This window comes from Peromyscus leucopus, chromosome 15 (assembly GCF_004664715.2).
Source record: "Peromyscus leucopus breed LL Stock chromosome 15, UCI_PerLeu_2.1, whole genome shotgun sequence".
NCBI lineage: Eukaryota > Metazoa > Chordata > Mammalia > Rodentia > Cricetidae > Peromyscus > Peromyscus leucopus.
In genome coordinates, this window is record NC_051076.1 from 54,463,833 (window position 1) to 54,477,964 (window position 14,132).

Here is a 14,132-nt window from a genome sequence, read left to right on the forward strand (position 1 = left end):
CTGCACCAGCCCTGACAGCCAAGTGCCTTTGCCCACTGAGCCCTCTTGCCAGCCCTCGTTCCCTTTTAAAGACTTTTATTTTTTTGAGACAGTATCTCATTATGAAGTTTTGACTGTCCTGGAACTCACAGAAATTGGCCCATCTTTGCCTCCCGAGGGCTGGGGTTAAAGATGTGTGCCATTACACACACCTGGCTAAAACCATTTTTATTACGTGTGTGTGTGTGTGTGTGTGTGTGTGTGTCTGTCTGTCTGTCTGTCTGTCTGTCTGTCTGTGTTCTCTCCTCCCCACATGTCAATTCCAGGGACCAAACCCAGGTCCTCAGGCTTAGCAGCAAACACCTTTATCTGCTGAGCCATCTTGTTAGACATTCCTTTTTTTTTTTTTTTTAAATATGGAGTCTCATGTCGGTAAGGCTGGCCTCAAATTCACTGCGTAGCCCAGGATAACCTTGCACTGATGCTCCTGCCTCTACCTCTGGAATGCTGAGGTTACAGTTGTGTGCCACCCTACTGACTGAGACATATCCCCAGCCCAATTTCTCCCTTCATAAGGACACTGGTCATTTTGGATTAGGGAGTCACCCCACCCCAGTGGTTCCTCATCTTTACTTTAAAAAAAAATAAAAAGATTTATGTTATTTTTAGTTGTGTGTGTGTGTGTGTGTGTGTGTGCGCGTGTGTATCTGTTGTACATGCATGTAAGTGTGGGTGCCCATGGAGGCCAGAAGAACTGGTTACAGGAGGTTGAGTCTCCCAGAGTGAGTGATGGGAACTAAACTCAGGTCCTCTAGAAGAGCAGCAAGTGCTTTTAACCTCTGAGATATCTTTCCAGGTCCTTCATCTTGAAAAGTAGCTGTAAGGACCTTATTTCTAATGAACACACATTCTGAGGGACTAGGGATTAGGACTTCAATGGGTGATTTGGAAGGACCTAATTTAACCCATGATATCTCTCTCTCTCTTTTTTTTTTTTTTGTAAAGATTTATTTTATGTGGGTTGGTGTCTTGCCTCCATGTATGTCTGTGTGAGGGTGCCGGATTCCTCCAGAACTGGAGTTACAGACAGTTGTGAACTCTCATGTGGGTGCTGGGAATTGAACCCAGGTCCTCTGGAAGTACTCTTCTTAACCATGGAGCCATCTCTTCAGCCCCATAATACTTCTCAATGAGTCTGAGGTCTTTGTGTGTTTGTGTGTGATTTTATTGTTAAAATCTGAAGTCTCAAGAGGCCTCACAGCTTGTTTTTGCTCTGGAAGTGGCCATATAAAGTCTGACTGCACTGTTGAAGGCTAAGGCTGAAAGCCTGGAAAGGAAGGACCCTGCTCCCCAGCCTTTCCAGCTAAGGCCTCAGACGTGGGTGCAGCCATCCTGGGTTGCCCCAGCCAGTCCCACAAAGTGAAGGTGAACCACCACCACCTAGTCCTGCCCAAGTTACAGAGTCCTGAATGGAGAACAGATGACGGTTATAAACTACCTAGCTCCAGGGTAGGTTTTTTTTGTTTTGTTTGTTTGTTTGTTTTGCTTTGTTTCCCTGTGTAGCCCTGACTGTCCTGGAATTGATCACAGAGATCCACCTGCCTCTGCCTCCTAAGTACTGAGATTAAAAGTGTGGGCCGCCACCGCCGCCGCCGCCGCCGCCGCCGCCGCCGCCACCCAGTCCTGGGGTAATTTAAAATACAGCAAGAGATAAGTGCACGAGGGGCCTTCCATTCGCTGCTCGATTCCTTCTGCAGACTCTCCGGGCCCAGCGTGTGAGACATTGAGCGTCTGCCTATCACCCAGAGACGTTCTTGGGTCCTAACTGCCGGCTGAGTGGCTGGGAATGGGGACAAAGTTGAGCCTGTATAAAATGAATAGCCCCCCCTCTGACCTACCTAAGAGCTTCTTCATGGCCGGGTGAGGAGCTGGGGCTCCGGGGGAGCAGGGGAGGGAGAGAGGGTACTGAGGGGTGCTTTGTGCAGGCGGGCTTCCAGCCAGAGCTCGGACGCACAGAGCAGACTGTGTGGGCTCGGGAACACTGAAACCTCAGGGGGTGAGAGGGGACACACAGCAGTGAGAGGCCTTGGCTAAGGGGAAATTGAAATAATTAACCACTAAGAATGAATGTCTTCAAAAGAGCATAATTGGGGAGAATGAAGAGTCGCAGAGAAGCACAAAGAGGTGGTTTTGCAGACTGGGAACCGACGATTCTTCTGCGGAGGATGGTGACGGGGGAGCGAGAGCTTCAGCGCACAAAGGCCCCTCTCCTCTTTTGTGGAAGGTCACAATCACAGTGACTGATAATCGCCCAACTCCTCAGGGCTCGCTGGGCTTCAGCACCGTGTGGCTGCTCCTCTCAGCCACTTCAAGGTAAGCAGCATTGTTCTTATCCTGTTTGACTGAGCAGGGAACTGAGGTCCCGCAACACCGCCAAGAACATAGAAGTGGCAAAGCTGGGATTCAAATCCGGGCATTCCGGCTTCTTCAGAATCTGCACTCGTCATCACTCACGATGCAGCAGGAGTTCGGCAAAATGGATATCCACGCCGGGTCTTGGGCCTCCACAGAGCCTAACACAAAGCAACTGGACGTGGCTTGTGCTTGGGTTAGAAAGTGCATCCACCGGGCTCAGGCGTGGTCGTGGGGATTATTCTCCAGTGGAATACTCCTGACCACAGCAGCCAAACAGGCCAGGATTTTCTGCCTGCCCCACCTCCTTTAATTGTTACTGCATGAAGTCCTTTAAGAGATTTGCCCACTGTCCTTCCAACAACTTGGAAGTAGCCGATCCCTGAAGAGATAGCCTCTCGCCTCCTAGGGGCTTGCCTGAGACAGGCAGGGAGCCTGCTCAGACTTGATGGGGACAAAGCAGACTCTAGATCAGCAAGGAGGGATGGGGTACAGGGAGAGCCATGCTCAGACACCCTCATTGTTCAGATTCTGTCTGGACTCTGTAGATATTCCATAAGAACAGAAATGGAGCCGGGCGGTGGTGGCCCACGCCTTTAATCCCAGCACTCGGGAGGCAGAGCCAGGCAGATCTCTGTGAATTCGAGGCCAGCCTGGTCTACAAAGCAAGATCCAGGACAGGCACCAAAGCTACACAGAGAAACCCTGTCTTGAAAAACAAAAACAAAAAACCAAACCAAACCAATCCAAACAAACAACAACAACAAAAAACAGAAACGGGTGTTCTCAAGTGAGGATCAAGCCCAGGCTCTTTAATTTATGGGCAAAGAAGACATTACTTGCCCAGGTCCCAAGCATTCTGTGTGAGGGGTGGGCCGCCGTTCTTCCCACAGCGGCTGCAACGCTCTGCCTTTTCCAAGACCAAGGACCAGGGTGAGGAGGGGAAAAGGAAGCGCCTGCTTCCTGCTGGCTCCCTAGAATCCAGGGAAGCTCACACTATGACTTCAGTCTCGTCCTGCCACATCCAGAGCAGGTGCTCAAACCCATCGATGAGCCAGCATCCCCAGCCTCCTTCAGGGCAGTCGGGGCGATCCAGGGAGTAGCACAGGGATATCTGAGCCTGAGGCGCCAAACTTCGTCACTTATTTGGTTTCTAACATGCCCCTCTGTCCCTGAACCACGAGTCACTGTGAAGGAAGGTGCCAAGAACACGGGGGATCACCTGCATTAGTTACCCCTCGGGGCTCAGTGGTCCCCTACCTTTCTCTGACCACAACTCAGCACTCTAGCACCCATCATTCTGTACCAGAGCCCACTCTAAGTCCAGCAAGTGCCGGTGCCCAGTCAAGCCTGACGACCTGAGTCTAATCTCTGGACGCCACAAGGTAGGAAGGGAGAAGTGACTCCTGCATATTGTCTTCTGGCTGCCCTCTCCCACCCTCCACATTTGAGCATTCAAAAACCCCAGCAACGGGGCTGGAGAGATGGCTCAGTGTTTAAGAGCACTGGCTGATCTTCCAGAGGACCTGAGTTCAATTCCCAGCAACCACATGGTGGCTCACAACCATCTGTAATGAGATCTGGTGCCCTCTTCTGGCCTGTAAGCATACATGCAGGCAGAACACTGTATACATAATAAATAAATAAATAAATAAATAAATAAATAAATCTTAATTAAAAAAAAAAAACAAAAACCCAGCAACATCAAACCCCACCACCCTCTGCCCTCACATGCTTTGGGGACGCTGTCCTCTCACTTCCTAGTCTGAGTCTTTGAGCAGCGAGATGGAAATGCCTTCCTCTTCCTTGGACACACAATCCACTTTTCACCAGCTGCCCTGGCACCTTCGGCATAGGCATTAGGGAGCACTCTGTTCTAAGACCGTATACCGCCCCCTCTGTCGACCCCTCCTGGCCTGCCAGCCGAGAACTCAGCCCTCGAGATCCTGCGTCTGCTCTGCTTCTGGACTTCATTCACCTGTCTACTTGGAGTGGTCACCTCATGCCGTGATTAGCTTACACAGCATAGCTTCCTCTGCCCAGCTGTGGTCCTGTCTAGCCCGGAGTCATGGCAAGTAGGTGTCATGCCCCATGTGCTAGAGACCCCTCAGAAGTGGCCATGTCGGGGGATTCCAGCATCTTCTCAAGGTTCAGGAGTGTGTGTGTGTGTGTGTGTGTGTGTGTGTGTGTGAGAGAGAGAGAGAGAGAGAGAGAGAGAGAGAGAGAGAGAGAGAGAGAGAGAGAGAGAGGCTGCTGGGTGGGCCTGATACATAAGCCTGTCTCTCCTATTCCTCTAGGGGAACAGTTAACTCTTTTCTTTTTGTGATGGTTGGCAAGAGTTTTCCTATGTAGCTTCTTGGGCCTCTACTACCCAAGTTTGCAAACTTTCTTGGAGGGGTGGGGTTTGAGGCAGTTTCACTCTGCATCTTAGGCTGGCCTTAAACTCACTATGCATACTAAGATTCTCATCTGGTCTCCCTCCCTCCAGTTCTTTGCTTCTCTCTCTCTCTCTCTTCTCTCTCTCTCTCTCTCTCTCTCTCTCTCCCTCTCCTCACATTTCTCACTCCCTCTCTTCCCCCCTCCCTCAACAGAGATTGAACCCAGGCATGCTCAGCTACATTTTCAAGCTGGTTTGTTAAATTCTGACATAAGTCCGGTGCTTTGGACGGACTTCTAGAGTTTAGGCCAATCCTCTAGTCTTTGGTCCTTAGATCACCATTCCAAGGTCTCTACGGAGCCCATGGATTCCTGGGGAATGTCGGAAATAAATGATTCTGCCTGCAGAAAGTCATCTAGGGCCAAGTTCATCTGCTGCAGGTTTCTGTAAGTGGGAAGAATCCCAAGTGCCGCCTCTGGGTGCTGGGATTAAAGGTGTGCGCCACACCCAGCTTTGTTCTTGCTATTTTACAGTGTGAGAAAAGAGAGTGGAGCCAGAGGCAGGAGGATCAGGAGTCAAGGTCATCCTTGGCTATACAGTGAGTTCATGTCCAGTTTGGGCTACATAAGACCCTATCTCAGAAAAGCCAATTCCCACTCCCTCAAAAAGAAAATAAGGGGATCATGAGGTTGTGGAAAGTGCAGAAGCCCAATTCTGTGAGGTCCTGAGTAAATGTATATTGTTGACATGAGTATGGCTGTGTCAAGGCCCCTAGTCTCTAACCCAGAGAGAAACTTCAAAACCTTCCCTGTATTCCATGTGAGGATGTTGATAGTCTGCAGAAAATGTCCACCATAGCGTTCTCCTCCCTGGATGTCTAAGGGCTGAGGATTGCTCCCCTGCAGAGACTGCTCCTGTGGAGGTTAGCTAAGCCCACCTCCTAGATCCAGCTGTATGCCATAAACCCTGCCTCCTTGTTTATCTGCATATAATAACTCTGCCTCCTTGTTCAGCGGTGTGCCTGAAAGTTATCTTTCCAGAGAGCATAAGTCAGCAACCTCTGCCCAGCACAGGGCAACTTGTCAAGTACCTCAAGAAACAGAAGCCTTCCTGCCCCTGGGCTGTGCTAGAAAGAGGCACCTGTTCAGTCTTTCACTACTATCAGAACCCTTTACTAATACATTGATCTTTAAGACCATGTGTTCAGACCTGGTGAGCCTCTAAAACAAGTTCCCTAGTCATCTCATTAGAGACTCCATGTATAATGAGACTTCAAATTTCTGTTCAAAAGGCTCATTGCAACTTAAAAAGAACATACTTCATACATTCATGGCCAAAAGAGGCCAAAGACTCTCTTTCGGAATCCTGCTTGTTGGATTCTGTGCCTACCTATAAAGCATAGAGCTTTACATTTTTGTTTTGTTTTGAGACAGGGTTTTTCTGTCTATCCCTGGCTGTCCTGGAACTCCCTCTTTTTTTTTTTTTTTTTTTTTTTTTTTTTTTTTTTGTGTGTGTGTGTGTGTGTGTGTGTGTTTGTTTGTTTGTTTTTCGAGACAGGGTTTCACTGTGTAGCTTTGTGCCTTTTTCCTGGAACTCACTCTGTAGCCCAGGCTGGCCTTTGAACTCATAGAGATCCCTCAAACTCATGGAGATCCACCTGCCTCTGCCTCCCGAGGGCTGGGATTAAAGGCGTGTGCCACCACTGCCTTGCTGAGCTTTACATTTTAAGATGGCTTAGACAGGTGACCTGTGAGTTCAATGTTTCTGCCCTCTGTTGACCATGAAAGAGAGGCTAGGTTAAAATGTTAAGCTTGATTTCTTCTGGGCATTGACATCGAGCAGATCCTTTGCAGAAGATAAGGGCAGATAAAACTTCAGCAGTGTTCATCATAACTATAGAAGACTCAGCCTTTGTTGGGTTGGATGAGGAACCTAGGTAAGGACTTACATGAAGCAAAAGCAGGACAGCCCAGGGCTGAACCATCTTTGACCGTCCTTTGTCAGGATGGTATCTGCAGGGGTTGGGGGAACAGTGGAGTTAGTGACACAAGACGGGGGGGGGGGGGGGGGGACACACGACACACACACGACGGGGGACACCAGGTGCTCTGCTGTGCCCACTTCTTCATAGCTGTCCTGTGCCAACCCTTCTCCAGAGCAGCCCGCTCCTCTCTGGCCTCAGAGAACTCTTCTTCCATATCCTGCCTACAAACTGGTGCACTGAAACATGCGTGGCATGTATCAGGTCCAACTTGTGGTCAAGGCAGGCCTGGGTCTCAGGGATGGCCGTGGTGGTGTTCAGCATGCAGCTACCTGTAGCACCTTGGAGAGCTTGTCCAAGCACCATGAGGGTAAGGAAGCTGGGAACTGACGCCATCCTATGGTGATATTTTATTTGTGCTGAAATGTGACTTTATTTGTATGTTAATAAATAAAGTTGTCTGGGGATCAGAGCTAAGAGGAAGCCATTAAGCAGAAGTCTGGCAGTGGTAGCACATGCCCTTAATCCAATCACATGACAGGCAGATCTCTGTGTGTTCAAGGATACCACCAGCATGGAGACACACGACTTTAATCTCAACACCAACCATAGAAGACCTGGAGGTCTGTATAGACAGGCAGTGATGAGGAAGTCATGTGGTTGGGTTTACAACCAATGAGAAGGCAAAACAGAAAGGCAATAAAAAGACAGGACACAGGAAGAAGGGGAAGGTCAGCAGCGAGTGGTAAGATAAGGTGGTCTTAGCTCTTGGCTACTGCTCTGGTCTCTGGGCTTTTAACTTTTTATTTGGCTCTGTTTCTTATTTAATAAGACCATTTAGAATTACATCTACACCATCCTAAGAAGAAACAGGAGTTGGTCTAAGCAGCTGGTTCTTTGTGCTTTGGGAAGAATCTGCATAAAGATCCCACCTGTGGCCAAGCAGTGGTGGCGCACACCTTTAATCCCGGTACTAGGGAGGCAGAGCCAGGAGGATCTCTGTGAGTTTGAGGCCAGCCTGATCTACAGAGCGAGTTCCAGGACAGGCACCAAAACTACACAGAGAAACCCTGTATCAAAAAAAAAAAAAGAAAGAAAGAAGAAAGAAAGAAAATCCTGTAACTGGAAAAGGGACAGTTAACTTGGTATCTGGCATTTTCCCACCTTGAAGAAATAAAGAAACAGGCCATGGTGACAGAAACCTGTAATTCCAGGGGCTGGTGAGATATTTCAACAAGTAAGGGTGTTTACTGTCACCAGGTCCAATGACCAGAGTTCAGTCCATCGGATCCCTGTGGCAGGAAAAGCCGACTCCACAGATTGTCCTTTGACTGACATACATAGGCTGTATTATGAACACTGTAGCAAGCATGCCCAGGCACACATATACTCACAAACACACAATAAACAAATGAATAAAAAAATGTAAGAAAGAAGCCTGTAATTCCAGCACTCAGGAGGCTAGGGCAAAAGGATCCTACGTTCCAGGACACCATGGCTTACAGAGAAAGACTCTGTCCTCCAACCAACAACATTTAGGGACAACTGGTTAAGTTTGAATACTTATTTGGTATTCTTTTTCAAAAATGTGTGTGTGTGTGTGTGTGTGTGTGTGTGTGTGTGTGTGTGTGCGCGCGTGCGTGCGTGCGTGTGCCACAGCACACACGTGGAAGTCAGAGGACAAGTTGCCAGAGTCAATTCTCTTTTTCTACTCTGTGGGTCCCAGGGACCGAGCTCAGGGCATCAGGCTTGGCTGTTGCTTCCTTTCCTGTAAATTCATGTCACCTCATCAGTCCTTTGGCATTCCCTTATCTGGGGCAAGTACCATTAACTTTGTTAGGTGTAAGAACAGATGTGGAGCTGGAGAGAGGCCTCAGTGGTAGAGAGCTTACAGCTTTTGCAGAAGATCAGACAACTCCCAGCACCAACGTGGTGACTCATAACAGCCTGTAACTCCAGCTCCAGCAGGAGATCTAAAGCCTCTGGCCTCCTCAGGCCCCTGTACCCACACACAGACATAGACATAGAATTAAAAATAGTAAGATCCTTTAAAAAGTAAATAAAAATAAAAAATAAAAGAATCGCTAAACATAAATATATTTCATAATTGAGGTTATTTTCTCTCCTTAAAAAAGGTTGCTTTGCTGGGTGGTGGTGGCGGCACCACACACCTTTAGTCCCAGAGCTCAGAAGGCAGAGGCAGGCGGATCTCTGTGAGTTTGAGGCCAGCTTGGTCTACAGAGTGGGTTCCAGGATAGGCTCCAAAGCTACACACAAAAAAACAACAACAACAACACACACACACAAGTTGCTTCTAGCCAGTGCCACTGAGGGCAGCAAGTTCACTGGCTCCTAAAAGCAGTCAGTCTTCCTCCGAGCAGCTAAATTTTTCCTAATGTGGGAACAGTAACAGCGAGTCTCCCAAGATGCACGCCCCCAACACACACACTTGGCAGTCTGAACTACAGAACAACCCTTTACACCCTTACACCACCAGTAAATAACTATTATCTGTAAGTCCAGGGGTCCTTGCCTCCTATCCAGCTGTGGTCACATCCATGGCAATGTCACAGCGCAGGAAGGCAGAGTATGCTTTCTGATACCACTGCCGCCATGTTTAATCTTTCCAGAGTCTGCCCTAGCAGTGGTTCTCCACAGGTGGGTCGCGACCCCACCAGGGGTCCCATATTGGATATCCTGTACATCAGACATTTACATTTATGATTCATAACAGTAGCAAAATTGCAGTTATGAAGTGGCAAGGAAATGATTTCATGGTTGGGGGAGTCACCACGTGAAGAACTGTATTAAAGGGTCTCAGCGCTAGGAAGGTTGAGAGCCACTGCTCTAGAGCAAAGCCCATAAAAACTTTAAGTCCTATGCCAGCACCTCAGGAATGGGGTGGGTGACGAGGTGGGGAGCAAATGGGTTTATGACCGCAGGAGGAAATGACAGTGTTCACAGGTGCAGGACACAAGCAGCCTTTCGACTCCCACACCCCTCATCTGCCGACGGCCGTTCTGTACTTCCCAAATTGTTCTCCCAGCCAGGTGTGCGACGCACACTTAGGAGGCTGCAGCAGGAGGATCTCAAGTCCTCGTTAGACTGATCTCCACAGCAAGATCCTGGGGAGGTGGGGACCTATCCCCTGCAGACGGAGAGCCCAATCATGTGGCTATGCCCCTCCCTGGCATATGGGACGGAGGAGGCCACTCCCTTGGCTGCTGGCCCAAAGGCCTGGCTTCTCTGACAGTTCAAGGGTTACCTGCCCTATTCTTCCCATCCCCAGTGCCTTTGTGTCTCCTGGATTTTCTCTTAGTGATGACGTGGGCCACATGCCAATTCTTCTCTTCACCCTCAACCTTGAGCCCTGTGGGACAGCAGTTTTCAGTGGATGCTGCACTTGGACTTGGCAGCAGCGACAGCAGCAGCAGCACATCCACAGGCTCTAAGTTTTCACAGTGGAGCAGATGGCAGGCAATGCACTTGCCATTCTTGACCATCTGACTAGACAGTTTAGTGCTCACTAATCTCTGACTCAGCAGGGGTGCTCGTGGTGGGCCTTCTCAGCTGAGACAAAGGTGAGTAGGTCATCAGGAACCTGGATGCCGGGTAGGGCACCAGAATGATCTGGAACTCCATTTAAGTCCACATTGAGGGCACTATCAAACACAGGGAGTTGGAAGACACGATCTGGCGGATGAACCTGTTGTAGGTCAAGTGCTCAGTGTCCAAGCTGCAGGGACAGGTGCCATAGATGGTCTTGTTGTTTCATGAAGGTCCAGTCTGAGAACTTCAGGGTGGTCTGGGGGTTAAGGCTGGAGCTGTAGGGCTCTAGAAGTGCTGTGGACATGCGGGGTGGAGAGACAGCCAACTCCTACTTGGACTTCTTAGCAGGGAGTTAAAGCCTAAGTCTGATGCCTCACAGCTCCCGAAGGACAGCAAGCTCTGGGCACAGTGTACGGTATGTCTAGAGAAGAGACAACACTGTTAAGGATACAGGTATTGGGCTGGAGAGATGGCTCAGAGGTTAAGAGCGCCGACTGCTTTTCCAAAGGACTCGGGTTCAATTCCCAGCACCCACATGGCAGCTCACAACTGTCTGTAACTCCAGTTCCAGGAGATCCAAAACCCTCACACAGACATACATGCAGGCAAAACACCAACACATTAAATAAATAAATAAGTAAATAAATAAATAAATAAATAAATAAATAAATAAATAATAAATAAAGTAAAAAAAAAAGGATACAGGTATTATGTCCCTTTTCCCCCACCACTCTCTCTTGGAGAACTCTTGACTGTCCATATAGTGATTATTACCTATGTACAACTGCATTCCCTTTCACGTAGTAAAGATTTTGAAGTCCAGTTTATACTCCTATATCTTATATGTAGAATGGTTTGACAAGCCTATATAGATATAGAAATTATATAATCAAACCAATCAAGATATAGAAATTCCATCACCACCCAAATGGCTCATGTCCTGTGTTTTACCTCTGTACAGGTGAGGAAAGATTACTCACAAGAGGCTTGGAGTTCTTGACAGACAGGTGACCTAGATAGGCATGATGAGGATGGTTGAATCTATACAAAGCCCCAGGCCCCACACCTCCCTGGAACCTCAGAACCTGCAGGTTTACCAAGTACCTTAGTAATTCTGATGTTGTTCCTTGGGCCAGACAAGCGTCTATCTCATGCCTAATGGCACAGACATGCCTAATGTCAGCATAAGAAAGGTGTTTTGTTTCCCTTCTTTCTAAGGAGGGGCACACAGGTCCCGGAGGCCCTAGTTTCTACTGAAGCAGCCGAGCGTGTCTACACCATCCCTGTGAACAGCAGAGCCAAAGCTCTGGCTCCCAGCTGGCCTCACTCTCAGACTGTGAGGAGTAAACTGGAAAAGTACTTAAGAGCTAAGGGCGGCTCTTCCAGCTGGACGGATCCACGGAGTCCAAGAACAACAAGCAGGCTGTTAGAAATGGATCAAGGTTCAGAGAAGGTTTGGACCAGATAGACAGGCAAGCAGCAGAAGAGAAGCGAGAGCCGGGGAACTCGGGGCGGAGCAGGTTCTTCAAGCTTCCAAGCCCAAATCCACACCAAGCAGAGCACATAGCTCCCCCTAGGGGAAGCTGGGCGGACAGAAAGGACAGAGGAATGACGTCTGCGGCATCAGCCCCAGGCTGTGTGGTTTCCCTTTTTCCTGTACATAGTAATCTCCTAAACCAGGGAGGGAGGGCTGCCGATGTAGTGACCTCCTGCAGGTGCCAGGGTCACTTGGTTCTGTGCACTGGTTTTCAGACTCATTCCATGGCCAGACTGATAATCTCTTCCTCCATGGTACAAGGCCGTGGGCACATGCTGTGAGCATGTAGGGAGCAGGAAGGAACCCGAAAAGCCGTTCCTAAGAAGAACCCTTCTTTTTCTTCCCTGAAGGCTGAAGCCTTGTATTGTTTGGTCTGAAATCTCAAAGGCAGGGTTCTCTTTTTAAAGCATTCCTATCCTCAGAGACAAACAACCTCCAGGAGCTCAGTTTCTCTCACTTCAGAAGACAGTGAGGCTGCTGGTGGTGGCACACACCTTTAGTCCCAGCACTCTGGAGGCAGAGGCAGAGGATCTCAGTGGATTGGAGGCCAGCCTGGTCTACAGACCTAATTCCAGGACAGCAAGGGCTGTTGCACAGAGAAATCTTGTCTCGAAAACCAAAAGCCAAAACAACAACAATCAACAAAAGAGTTAGTATGCCTGGGTCTTGCAAGATAGGAACCAGAGAAAATTAAATCCAACCAACCAAATACTACTGCATTGTGTTGCCTCGGTGGTCACTGGCAAGTGCAGAGTCCTGTATGCCAAGACAGGTCTACCTGGAGCCTCCAGCTTCCAGCACTGGGCCCAGGAGAGGTCTCCTCCACATTCCAAAGGGGAGAGATCAAGTGAGGACTGAGGAAGTTCCAGCCAGTCTTCAGATCTGCCCACAGGCCCCTGTCACTGCCTCCTACAGAAGAGAGAGCTCCACACAGGCTGGTTTCACAGTCCAGAGTCACACGAGAGGCCAGAACGCCCATCACACCTTTCAGCTCTCCTCACTGAGGTAAATTTTTTTTAAATTTTTTTTTATATAATGTTCTGTTTATGTATCTGAACCAAGAGGCACCAGATTCGTTACAGATGGTTTACCCATGTTTCTGAATTACTCAGACTCTGAAGAGCATCAGTACTCCCTCTGAGCATCTTCCAGCGGTAATTTTTTTTTTTATTATTTTTTCTTAAGCCTACAGCACCCGGTATTCCCAGGCGGTCTCCCATCCAAGTACTAACCAGGCCCGACCCTGCTTAGCTTCCGAGAACAAACGAGATCGGGCACGTTCAGGGTGGTATGGCCGTAGACCACTGAGGTAAATTTTATAATGCCTGGACTCATTCTCTCTCTCTCTCTCTCTCTCTCTCTCTCTCTCTCTCTCTCTCTCTCTCTCTCTCTCTCTCTCTCTCTCTCTCTGACAAGGTTTCTCTGTGTAGTTTTGGCTCCTGTTCTGGATCTCACTCTGTAGACCAGACTGGCCTCGAACTCACAGAGATCTGCCTGCCTCTGACTCCCTAGTGCTGGGATTAAAGGGTGTGCCACCACTGCCCACCTCATTTTTAAAAACATGTGTGTGTGATGTATGTATGTGAGTAGGTGTATGTATGTGAGTATGCTGTATGTTGTGTGGTGTATGTATGTGTGTATGCTGTATGTTGTGTGATGTATGTATGTGAGTATGCTGTATGTTGTGTGGTGTATGTATGTGAGTATGCTGTATGTTGTGTGGTGTATGCATGTGTATGCTGTATGTTGTGTGGTGTATGTATGTGTGTATGCTGTATGTTTGTGGTGTATGTATGTGAGTATGCTGTATGTTGTGTGGTGTATGCACATGGTATGCTGTATGTTGTATGGTGTATGCCCACATGTGTATGGCTGTATGCTTGTACCTGTGGCCACAAGGAAGCCAGAGGACACAGGGTGTCCTGTTCCACCGCTCTCCGCCCCATTCCTTTGAGACTGTCACTTCCTGAGCCAGAAGCTAAGCTGGAAGCCACCCAGCTCCAGGAATCGTTGTCTCAGTCCCTGTCTTAGTTGGGGTTTCTACTGCTGCAGTGAAACACCATGACCAAAGAGCAAGTTGGGGAGGAAAGGGTTTATTTGGCTCACACTGCCACATTGTAGTCTTATCACTGAAGGAAGTCAGGACAGGAACTCATACAGGGCAGGAACCTGGAGGCAGGAGCTGATGCAAAGGCCGTGGAGGAGTGCTGTTTACTGGCTTGTTTCCCATGGTTTGCTCAGCCTACTTTATTACAGAACCCAGGACCATCATCTCAGAGATAGCACCACTGATGATG

The 14,132-nt window shown here is 48.7% G+C and overlaps 1 non-coding gene across 1 annotated transcript; it reads right to left on the reverse strand.

The window, feature by feature from the left end:
• Positions 1 to 13,018: 13,018 nt before the first annotated feature.
• On the reverse strand, positions 13,019 to 13,137 carry LOC114698135. The gene has a single exon (XR_003735301.1). It is a non-coding gene; the product is annotated as a 5S ribosomal RNA (ribosomal RNA).
• Positions 13,138 to 14,132: the final 995 nt, after the last annotated feature.